At 56.5% G+C, this 11,559-nt stretch overlaps 1 long non-coding RNA gene across 1 annotated transcript; it reads right to left on the bottom strand.

The window, feature by feature from the left end:
• Positions 1 to 8,527: 8,527 nt before the first annotated feature.
• On the bottom strand, positions 8,528 to 9,159 carry LOC135404514 (uncharacterized). The gene is made up of 2 exons (XR_010425705.1): positions 9,120 to 9,159; positions 8,528 to 8,768 (listed from the first exon to the last, which is right to left on the bottom strand). It is a non-coding gene; the product is annotated as an uncharacterized LOC135404514 (long non-coding RNA).
• Positions 9,160 to 11,559: the final 2,400 nt, after the last annotated feature.

Below are 11,559 nucleotides of genomic sequence, written 5' to 3'. Positions count from 1 at the left end.
TCATACTGGGAGTGAGTGGAACTACGTAGAGGGGAACTGGGAACCAGTGGGGCCATGCTGGAAGGCAACTGGGGACACACTTGGAGAAACTGGGATCAACCTGGAAGAAAGTGGGTGTTACTGGGAGTGACAGGGTACGTGCTGGAGGCAACTGGCATAGACTGGGAGTGACTGGAATCCTACTGATGGGAACTGGAAGCATCCTGGGGCAAGTGGAAGTAACTGGGTATGACTGTGAGCATGCTGAGGGCAACTGGGGTCTACTGGGAGTGTCTGCAGCAATCGTGGGAGCACCTGGGACCACACTGGGAGTGACTTGGACTCTATGGGGGGCAACTGGCGTCGTATGTGGTTTGACTGGATCTGTGCTGGAGGCAACTGGGAGCAACTGTGACCACACTGGGGATAAGTGGGGTAAATACTGGGATCACACAGTGGGAGCAGCTTGGTCCATGCTGGGGGCAATGGGATCATCTTGGGAGCCATTGGGCAGACTGTGAAGGTGACTGGGATCATACTGGGAGTGACTGGGAGCATTCTGAGGGCAGTTGGGACCATGTTAGCACAACTGGGATTTACTGGGAGCAAGTGGGATCATACTGGGATGTGACTGGAATCATACTGGGAGAACTAGGACCACATTGGGAGTGACTGGGAGTGGCTGTGAGCAACTGGGATTATGCTGGAAGCTACTGGGAGCAACCAGGAGTGAGTGGGACCACAGTGGCAGCAACTGGGATATACTGGGAGAGACCCGGACTGACTGGGATCATACTGAGATTGACTGGGATCATAGTGGGAGTGACTGGGAGTGCCAGGGATCATCCTGGGAGCAACTGGAACCACAGTCAGTGACTGGGAGGAACTGGGAGCCTGCTGGGGGCAAATGGCTTTATCCTGGGAGTGCCAGGGCATGTCTGGGTTCATCCTGGGTGTGAGTGCCACCATCTGGGGTGTCACTGGGATCCTACTGGGATGGTCCTGGGAGGGACTGGGAGGGAGTGGAACTCTAGTGGGGTGACTGGGAGTAACTGGGACCATGCAGGGGGTAACTTGGATGCTACTAGGAGAGACTGGTATTGTACTGGGAGTGACTGGGATCATAGTGGGATGATACTGGGTATGACTAAAAGTGAGTGAGATGATACTGGGGGTGACTGGGAGCATGTTGGAGGCAAGTGGGATCTCCTGGGAGTGGCTGGGAGTGACAGGGATGATACTGGGAGAGACTGGAACTACAGTATGGGTGAATGGGAGCAACTGGAACCACACTGGGGGCAACTGGGTTCATACTGGAAGCAACTGGGACAACCTTGGTGGCAACTGGGATCCTATTGGGAGTGACTGGGAGTGACTGGGATCATAGTGGGAGTGACCAGGACCATACTGGAACCATCCTGAGAGTGACTGTCAGTGCCCAGGATCATACTGGGAGTGACTGGAACTACATAGAATGGAACTTGGAGCCAGTGGGGCCATGCTGGAAGTATAGTGGAACTGAGAGTAACTGGGAGTGACAGGGTGCATGCTGGAGGCAACTGGCATAGACTGGGAGTGACTGCGATTTTACTGATGGGAACTGGAAGCATCCAGGGGCAAGTGGCACTAACTGGGTATGACTGTGAGCATGCTGAGGGCAACTGGGATCTACTGGGAGAGTCTGCAACCATCCTGGGGGTGACTGGGAGCACACCGGGAGTGACTTGGACTGGGAGCACCTGGGAGTGACTGGATGTACAAGGGGGCAACTGGGATTGACTGGGACCATGCTAGGGGAAGACTGGGACCATACTTGGATTGACTGGATCTGTGCTGGAGGCAACTGGGAGCAGCTTGGCCCATGCTGGGGTAACTGTGATTGTACTGGGATCATACAGGGATCATACTAGGATCATACTGGGAGCGACTGGGTCTCTGCTAGGTGCAATTGGGAGCAACTGGGATCACACTGGGAGGAACTGGGAGCAAGTGGGACCATGCTAGGGACAAGTGGGATCATACTGGGACCACAGTGGGAGCAACTTGGCCCATGCTCGGGCACCTGGGCCCACTGTGAGGGTGACTGGGGTCATACTGGGAGTGACTGGGAGCATTCTGAGGGCAGTTGGGACCATGTTGGCGCAACTGGGATATACTGGGAGCAAGTGGGATCATACTGGGACTGGGATCATACTGGGAGTAACTAGGACCACACTGGGGGTGACTGGGAGTGGCTGTGAGAAACTGGGATCATGCTGGAAGCTACTGGAAACAACCAAGAGTGAGTGGGACCACACTGGGGGCAACTGGGATATAGTGGGAGACACCAGGAGTGACTGGGATTATACTGGGACTGACTGGGAGCAACTGGGACCTCGCAGGGGGTAACTTGGATCCTACTAGGAGAGAATGGAATCAGACTGGGAGTGACTGGGATCATGCTGGGATCAGACTGGGCGTGACTAAAAGTGACTGGGCCCATCCTGGGGGTGACTGGGCCCATCCTGGGGGTGACTGGGCCCATCCTGGGGGTGACTGGGAGCCCCTGGACCCGTGCTGGGAGCCCCTGGGCCCCCCTGGCTGGAACTGCTTTCCCTCCTGCGGGTTCTTGGCAAAGGCCCCAAAGCACAAACTCTGCTCCGAGCCCTCGGGGCGTTTCCTCCCTTTGGGCAGCAGCAGCTCCTGAGCCCTGAACAGGCTCCTGTCCCCTGCAAACACTTCACCTGCCTTTGACCTGGGAGCTCTCAGTGACTCACACATTTACTGAATAGTGAAACTTACCTTTTTCTCTTATTTTTCTTCTTTTTTTGTCTTTCTTTCCTCTTTATCCTTTCTAAAATTCCCCCTCCCCTCTCTTTCCCTCCCCTCTCTGTTCCCCTTCCCTCCCTCTGTCCTTTGTGCTGCCAGCATGATCCCAGTTGCTCCCAGTATGATCCTGGTCACTGACAGTCACTCCCAGGATGGTTCCTGTATGGTCCTGGTCACTCCCACTATCATCCCAGTCACGCCCAGTCACTCCCAATTGGATTCCAGTTGCCCCCAAGGTGGTCCCAGTTGCTCCCAGTCCCCCCCCCCCCCAGGATGGTTCCTTTCCCTCTCAGGGACTCCCAGTCTGAATCCAGTATGGCCCCAGGCACTTTCAGTCACTGCCTGGACGATGCCATTTGCCCCTGCATGGTCCCAGTTGCTCCCAGTATGATCCCACTATGTGTCCAGTCACCCCCAGTATGATCCCAGTAACTTGCAAACACTTCCAGTATGAATCCAGTTTGTTCCCAGTCATCCCCAGTATGGTTGCAGTGCCTCTCACATACTCCCAGTATTGTTGCAGTCACTCCCAGGATGATCCCAGTATGAGCCCAGCAGGGGCCCAGCTGCTCCCACTCTGATCCCAGTTGCCCCCAGTGTGGTTGCTCCAGGATGGATCAAGAATGGGGACCCCTCTGTGCCTCCCCCTTGTGTCACCCTGTTCTGGGAGAGCTTTGGGGGGACATCTGCACCCCAACACAGCATCCAACACATCCCAAAGTGTGCTGGGACCCCCTTAAACCACCCCACAGCCCCCAAGGAACCCCCAAACTCACTCAGAGCCCACCCAGGACCCCACCTAACCCCTTTTTTGCGGGGGACATTTATGGGCTCTGGTGTTACTGGGAGCCCTCCCGGTTGCAGGCGAGGAGGTCTCAGGTGAGAGGGGGTGTTGGGAAAGGGGGGTCAGTGAGTCAGAGGGGATAAAAGGGGTGGTGGGACACCAAAGTGAGTGGGAGGAGAGTGGGACCCCCCCAAAAGTGGAGGTGGAGGGCGATTCAGAATTGGGGGCTGAAGGGAAAGAGGTGGGAGAGGTCAGAAGAGTGGGAAAAAGGGAAGGGTGGGACCCCCAAAGTGAGCATGAGGGGGTTGGGGATTGGGGGCTGATGGGAAAGGGGTGGGAGAGGGGAAAAAAAGTGGTGGTTGGGACCTCATAAGTGATCCTGGGCGGGCTGGGAATTGAGAGGAACCATGGAAAAACCCTTGTCAGAGAGAAAATTGGGTGACCTGAGTCCTGGATGCTTTTAGGAAAGAGGTCTGAACATTTCTTGGCTAATGGAGGGGGGTGACTTTTTTATTCTTGACCTTTCCGGTTCTCCCTTTGGGGGCAGGATGTCCTCTGGGCCAATGTTTTGTTCCCTTTGCAGTGAGTGCAGCCTCAGAGGGCTGAGCCCTCTCTGGCTGGGCTTGGCCTCTCCTGCAGAGACTCAGGCCTGGCTGGGCTGCCCCAGGCAGACGCTGCAGGAAGAAGAGCTCAGGCCGCCTGGCTCTGGTGTCCCTGGGGCTCAGCCTGTGCCCCATTGCTGTGCAGGGGCTGAGACCCACCTCTGCCTCGGGGCCTTGGCCAAAGGGCTGGCAAGGAAGAGGCCCAGCAGCCTTGGGGCCTGCCCAGCTTTCCTCCTCCCTGGGGGCTCTCAGTCCTCCCCTGACACCGTGTGGGCCCAAGGCCTTGCTGGCTTCGGGCTCACGGCCCGCCGGCCCCATCCCAGCGGCCTGACCCCCCTCCTTCCCCTCTCTCCAGCCTCTCCTGCCTTTTCTGGCAAGGGGCCATCCAAGGAAAACCCCGGTTCTCAGCAATGGCACCTGTGGCACGGCTGCAAGGCTCGAGTGGGCCAGGCAAGAGCAGGAGCACCGAGAGCCTGAGGAGCCAGGAGATGCCCTGGCTGGGCATCGTGCTGCTGCGGGACGAGCTGACACCTCTGCACAGTCTCTGCCCGTCCCTGCCAGCCGACTTCTGCCCAGGCTCTGGGCACGGGGACGCAGCACTGACAGTTTTCAGCCCCCGCGCTGTTCCACAGAGGCTGTGATGTCACAAGGCCCTTGCCTGGCAGCCAGGAGATGGGCAAGGCAAGGCAAGGACGGACGCTTGGGCAATAGACAATGGATGATGGACAAGTTCTGGGCCATGGCCATTTGTTAGAAAAACAAAGTAAAAGTTGAAGGCCTACCATACTTCAGTGGTCAGAGACCTGGCAGAGAAATCTCTTTTTGAGACCTGGACACCAAGAAGGCCGAATTTCTAAACCACAAAGACCCTTAGAAAAACCAGAGACGAAGGCAAAACCAACACAGACAATGACTGAGGCTCTCTCTATCCAGGGAAAAGACAAGAAAAGGACAAAAATTGTGGACTAAGCGTCATGCAAAGTGAGAAATCAAGAGCCAATAGAAGAGAGAAGAAGAATTCCTGCAGAGAACTGGGAAGCCAATGGACAGGAATTCCTTTGTCTGCTAACATGTAGAAATTGTTAAAAGTTTTGAGAACTGATGTACAGGTGCTAGAGAGCAATTGCTGTGTCCCTTCAGTGCTGAATGAAGTAGGGTCACCTCTGGAACCCAACCAACTGCTCAGAGATTTTATTCCCCGGCTTTCGCTGACAGTTTCTGGGGACCCAGATGAGACAAAGCAGCGCCGACAGGGCAGAGCAGAGGAATCGTTGGCCCTGCAGCGTGTACCAAAGGAGTTTTGGGTAAATCTTCCAGTTCCCTGGTCTGGAGAGTTCACCACGCCTTCTTTTCTGGAAAAAGAACAGGCCATGAATTTTGGGGACTTGATTTTAAGGCCTTTTGCCTGCACATAAGGCACAGCAATGGGAAGGATGCAGCGTGAGGCTGAGAGGTTTCTGTCATGGTTTGTGGGTTTGGGTGAGATTGGGGCAGAATTACAGGACACCTGTAAAATCTGGGCTTTGGGAAAGGTTGGGGAGGGTTGGGAAAGGTGTTCAAAGGGTGGTTTTGCCTGAGGTGTTAAACATGGGAGTGGGTCTGTCTTCCCAATTCCCATGAGAAGAGTTCCCAGAAAGCTCCCCTGCAGGTTGTGTTTTAGGGAACAGGAGAAGAGACCGAGGGTAAGGGGTTTCTTTCCTGGAGGGAAGGGCTGTTGTTCACTTGCAGGAGCCCTGTGCTGAAATTGCCAGTCCCACTCCCAAAATTGAACACGGACAAAGATTCCTGCCAGACAAAAGGTGGCAGGACAGAAAGCTCTTGCTGCCCATGGAGTGCCCAGGGTGTCCCACCAGCTGCACCTGAGCCCTTGAGGCTCTAAGCTTTCATTCCTGGGGGAAAGGGCTGTCCTTGGCTTGCAGGAGCCCTGCACTGAAATTGCCAGTCTGACTGCCAGAATTGAACACAGCTGAAGATTCCTGCCAGACAAAAAGGGCCAGCACAGAAAGCTCTTGCTACCCATGGAGTGCCCAGGGTGGCGCCCCAACTGCATCTGAAACCCAAAGGTTCCAGGCTTTCTTTCCTGGGGGAAAGGCCATGACTTCACAAAGAGTCCCGTGGCAGACAGGTGGGGCTGCACTGTGGGGGTGTGAGGTGTTGGTTCTTTGGTTTCCAGGGGCTATTCCAGAATGGAGAGGACAGGCTGTGACATCACAAAGGGGCCCATGGCACAGGGGTTGGGCTGCACTAGGGGCTGTGAGACATTGGTGTTTTGGTTTCCAGCAGCCATTCTGGAATGGAGAGGACAGTCTGTGACATCACAAGAGGGCCCATGGCACAAAGGTGGGGCTTCACTCTGGGGTTGTGGGGCGTTGGTTCTTTGGTTGCCAGGGCCCATTCTGGAATGGAGAGGACAGGCTGTGACACCACAAAGGAGCCCCTGGCACACGGATGGGGTTGAACTGTCACATAGTGGGGGCTTGGTTCTTTGGTTTCCAGAGGCTATTCCGGAATGGAGAGGATAGGCCAGAATGGATAGGACAACAAAAGGGCCCAAAGCACATGGGTTGGTCTGCACTATGGTGTGGGGTGTTGGTTCTTTGGTTGCCAGGGCCTATTCTGGAATGGAGAGGACAGGCTGTGACAAGAAGTGCCTGTCAGAACTGCAAAGACGGTCGCACAAGAATCTTATGTGGGCATATTCTCTGCTCTGCCCTGCACATTTCTGTGCTGGGGTCAAAACTCAGCCTCTCTGCTTCCCTCTCCTGAGGGACTTGTTCTTAGACATCCCTTTCCCCTATGCTCCTTTCAAAAGCCCTCCTGGTAATTCCCAATCCTGTACCCAGCTCTCATCCCCTCTCTGTCCTTTTCCCAATCCCCTGGTCAATCCCAACATCCCAGGACAGGGATCCCAGTTGCTTGGCTGCACTCCCACCTAGTTCCATATGCTGGGCCATGATATCCCAGCACTGGAGCAGCCAGGTCAGCAGGGGCTCTCCCAGTTGGAGGCTGAAATCTTTTCACATCTCTCACAGCTCAGCCGGGGATGGGGATTGGGTGATTATCTCTGGCCCTGCCTCTTGCTCCTGTTCTGAGGGCTCTGCTTCCCCTTCATCCCTCAATAAGTGAGCTGATTTGATCTTGGATTTCTTCTGTAGAGGGGCAGCTGCTTCTGGCACAGGTTGTTCCTCTGCAGTTTGAGTGGTCACGGCACCTCTTGGTCTCCTTTCCTCCTCCTCCCCCTGAGGGCACTGGGTCTTAGTTAAACAAGATTACAACTTAGAAATTAAGAGACTTCAGGTGGAAGTGTGGAAAAGAAACCTTTTATTAACAAAATCTGAATAAACAACAAATGGTGCAACCAGAAACTTTGAGAAGAAACAAAACGAAGTCCCAAATCCCCAGGTGGGGGGGAGAAACTGTCCCGGCAGTTCAAAGCTCTCGCAGCCCCGTGTGCTCGCAGCCAGCAGTGAAGGAGTCCCTTTTCCCAGGGGCAGTCCCCAAAGCAGAACACCTCGCTCCCAGATGGGTCGGGCTCTCTCTCTCTCTCTCTGTCTCTCTCGGTCACTCTCCGCGAGGTGTCCCGTGGGAAAAAATCTTCCTCTCAGGAAAAGAGAACAAGGTGGCCAAAATCAGCTCCCGCTCTGTCCGGTCCCGGACAAACCCCAAAAGCCCCCGAACAAAGGACCCCCCGCCCTCCCCGCGGCCACCGCGGTGTCCCCGAGAGCCGCCCTCCCCCCACTGCCCCTGCCCAGCGCCTGCGGCTCCGCTCCAACCCACCCCATCCCGGGAGACACAGATGGGAATGGGGGGGACACTGGGAAACAATTCCAACACCTCTTTTCAAACCTCTGACACCTGGTTCCCAGACATTCCCAAAGAAGGGGCTTCCCGTGGCCTCGAGCCAGAGACCGACCTTTGTATTGAACCAACTCCTGGAGAGACACGTTCCCACCCCATTCCCCATTCCCATTCCTTGGGTTCCCATCCCTGGCCCCATTCCCATTCCTGGGGTTCCCATCCCTCTCCCCATTCCAATTCCTGGGGTTCCCATCCCTCTCCCCATTCCCACTTCCTGCTGTGCCAACCTGCTCCCAGTGTCCCCGTTCCTGTCCCCACTATCCCTATCCTGGTCTCCCATGTCCCCATTCCCATACCCGGTGTCCCCATTCCCATTCCTGGTGACTCCAACCTGCTCCCAATGTCCCCATTGCCATTCCTGGAGTTCCCATTCCCATTCCTGCTGTCCCCAACCTGCTCCCAGTGTCCCCATCCCTGTCCCCAATGTCCCCATCCCAGTCCCCCCTGTCCCCATTCCCATTCCTGGTTCCCAAAGAGGAACTGCCGGATGCCGGAGGAGGGAGCCAGGATTTATTGCCCAAAGCAGGAGATTTTCACACCCAAATTAAAGCCTCAGGAATAATTGTGGTCCTGGGTTTCACACGGGAAAAAGCAGGAAGTTGATCCATCGGGAAGAGCCGCAGGGGGGCTGGGATGGGTGGGAGCAGCGGGATGAGCTCTGCCAGCAGCTCCTGCCTTTCCACAGGGAGAGGGAAGGGGCGGATCCAGCTCTGGGATCGCTCAGGCTGTGATTCCTGCTGGGATGAGAGCGGGGAAAGGAGTCACCATGTCCCTGTTCCCATCCCAGGGGATGGAGCCGGCTGTGGAGCCCAGGGAGAGTAGGAACTGCTCCGGAATCCCACCTGATCCTGCTCCGTTCATCCCACCCCAATCCCACTCCATCCATCCCATGCCAAACCCAGTACAGAATCCAGCCCAGATCCCAGTCCACAATTCCACCTGAGCCCACTCTGGAATCCTGCCCTGAGCTGGAATCCCCTTCCAATCCCGCTCCAGCCATTAGGCCCCCATTCCCCTCTGGAATCCCGGCATCCATCCTGGGATCCCTGCCCAGAGGATCTGGATCCACACACGCTGCTGGGACTCACTGGTGGGCGCGGGGTCGTATCCATTCCCCTCCCTCTTCCCTATGGAAAGAAAGCAGGATCAGCACCCGTGGCACAGGATCCCCGGAATGCTGCCGGGCGGATCCGTGCCCCTTCTCGACCCCCATCCCGGGAGTTACGGGATCGGAGCTTCCAGACACCGACTCCCACGAGGCTGATGATGATGATGATGGCAGCGATGACGGACACAGTGTCCTAGTTAGAACAGCTGGGACCGATTCCTCACTGGATGGGTGTAGCCCAAAACTGTGTATTCTATGGCCTTCCATGCCATTTTCCCAGGAACTGTTGTCAGGAGAGGCCTGCGAGGTGGGGGGGATGTCCTGAGCACCCTCATAGCCTTTTATGGACTGAGCATCCTCATGGCCTTTTACGGAATTCCCTGCTCTGAGGGAACGAACTAAGCATCCTTTTATGGAATTCCCTGCTCTGAGGGGAGGACTGGGCATTCCTACTTGTACTGGAGAATATATAAACCTGGAGTTTCGTAACCTTTTTGCCACTCGTGGGATCCAGAGGAGGACTGCAGCTCACCGCTCTCAACCAGCCTGAGACCACCCCCCTCAACTGGACTGCAATCCCCACTTTTGACCAGACTGCAACAGCTCTCCCACCAGCAGGTATTTTTCCCCTCTCCCTTTACTTTGGACTCGGGGGGGGCCCAAGGAACAGCACTTTGTTATGCCCCAGGGTGCTGGGTTCTGCATTTGGGTTTTGTGGCTTAAACCCAATTGCTTGTCTGTATAATCAGACTTATTGGGCAAGGGGGGGCCAAGGGGGGTCCAAGGGGGATGGGCCAGGAAACACTAAAGGGGACCCCGGCGAGTGGGAACCCCCCGGAGCTGCAGGACCCCCGGCAGCCCTGAGAAGGGGGACCCCCAATGCAGGCAGAAGTGCCATCAGGCCAGAAAGGGGTCCCCCCTAACCCCAGAGAGCAGAGAGGGGGAACTCCTGGGAGGGTTTTTTGGGCTGAATGTTGGTGTTTTGGGGGTTTTTATGGACACAAGTTACCCGGTGAATCCTAGAGCTGGACTTGAGCAGGAGGAACCCCCAAGGCAACGCGCTAACCCTTTGTTTTCCCCCCCAGCAGGATTTCTGCTTCCCAAAGCTTGGGCGGATGGAGGAGGAGGCTGCGAGGAAGAGGAAGATGCCGCGGGCCCCCCAGGCAGGTGAGGAGGAAGTCAGTGCCCCTTTCGGACGGTCTTTTGTGGCCATCCTGCCGGGGTCGGAGTTGGGGGGATGTCCTTGGGCTTTCCTTTGGGCCGGAGGCAAATCCCCTGCGTGTCCTTGTTGCTTCCTGCCCCAGGCCCCGAGGTGAGGCTGGAGAGCGCGGAGGACAAATCCCGGCGGCAGAGCCTGGTGGGAGAGGCCGTTTTGAAGGGCTCCCCGGCGCAGGAAGGCAGCGGGGAGGAAAAGGGCCGGAGATGCCCCCGCAGGTGGAACTGCAAAGCCAGCCCAGGGGGCTGTGAGGAGGAAAGAGCCAGCGTGTGCCGGGAAGGCAGCCGGAACTTGAGGCGGAGCTGCGAGCTGGTGGTCCCTGAGCAGCCTCCCAGCAGGGAGAAACCCTTCAGGTGTTTGGAATGTGGGAAGAGCTTCAGCAAGAGATCCAACCTCCTGAGGCACCAGCACATCCACACTGGGGAACGGCCCTACATGTGTGGGGAGTGTGGGAAGAGCTTCAGTGACAGCTCCACCCTCCGCAACCACCGTCACATCCACACCGGGGAACGGCCCTACACGTGTGGGGAGTGTGGGAAGAGCTTCACTCGGATCTCCCACCTGCTCCGACACCAGATGATCCACAGTGGGGAAAGGCCCTACATGTGTGAAGAATGTGGGAAGAGCTTCAATCAGATCTCCACCCTACTCCGACACCAGATGATCCACAGTGGGGAAAGGCCCTACATGTGTGAGGAATGTGGGAAGAGCTTCACTCAATTCTCCACCCTGCTCCGACACCAGATGATCCACAGTGGGGAAAGGCCCTACATGTGTGAGGAATGTGGGAAGAGCTTCACTCAGAGCTCCCACCTGCTCCGACACCAGATGATCCACAGTGGGGAAGGCCCTACACGTGTACGGAGTGTGGGAAGAGCTTCAGGGACAGCTCCAGCCTTTGCAAACACTGTTGCATCCACACCAGGGAATGGCCCTACAAGTGCTTGGAATGTGGGAAGAGCTTCAGCACAAGCACCAAGCTGCTCAGCCACCAGCACATCCCCACTGGGGAACAGCCCGACACGTGTAGGGAATGTGGGACAGCTCCACCCTCTACACCCACCCTCACATCCACATCAGGGAGAGGCCCTTCCACTGTGGGGAGTGTGGGAAGAGCTTCACGCAGAGCTCTTCCTTGACCTCCCACCAACGGACCCAGCGGTAAGAGAAGCCCCGAGTGCCCCGACTGCGGGAAGAGCTTCGG

Source organism: Pseudopipra pipra, chromosome W (assembly GCF_036250125.1).
Source record: "Pseudopipra pipra isolate bDixPip1 chromosome W, bDixPip1.hap1, whole genome shotgun sequence".
Classification (NCBI taxonomy): Eukaryota; Metazoa; Chordata; class Aves; order Passeriformes; family Pipridae; genus Pseudopipra; species Pseudopipra pipra.
This window is presented reverse-complemented; position numbering and strand designations above follow the sequence as displayed.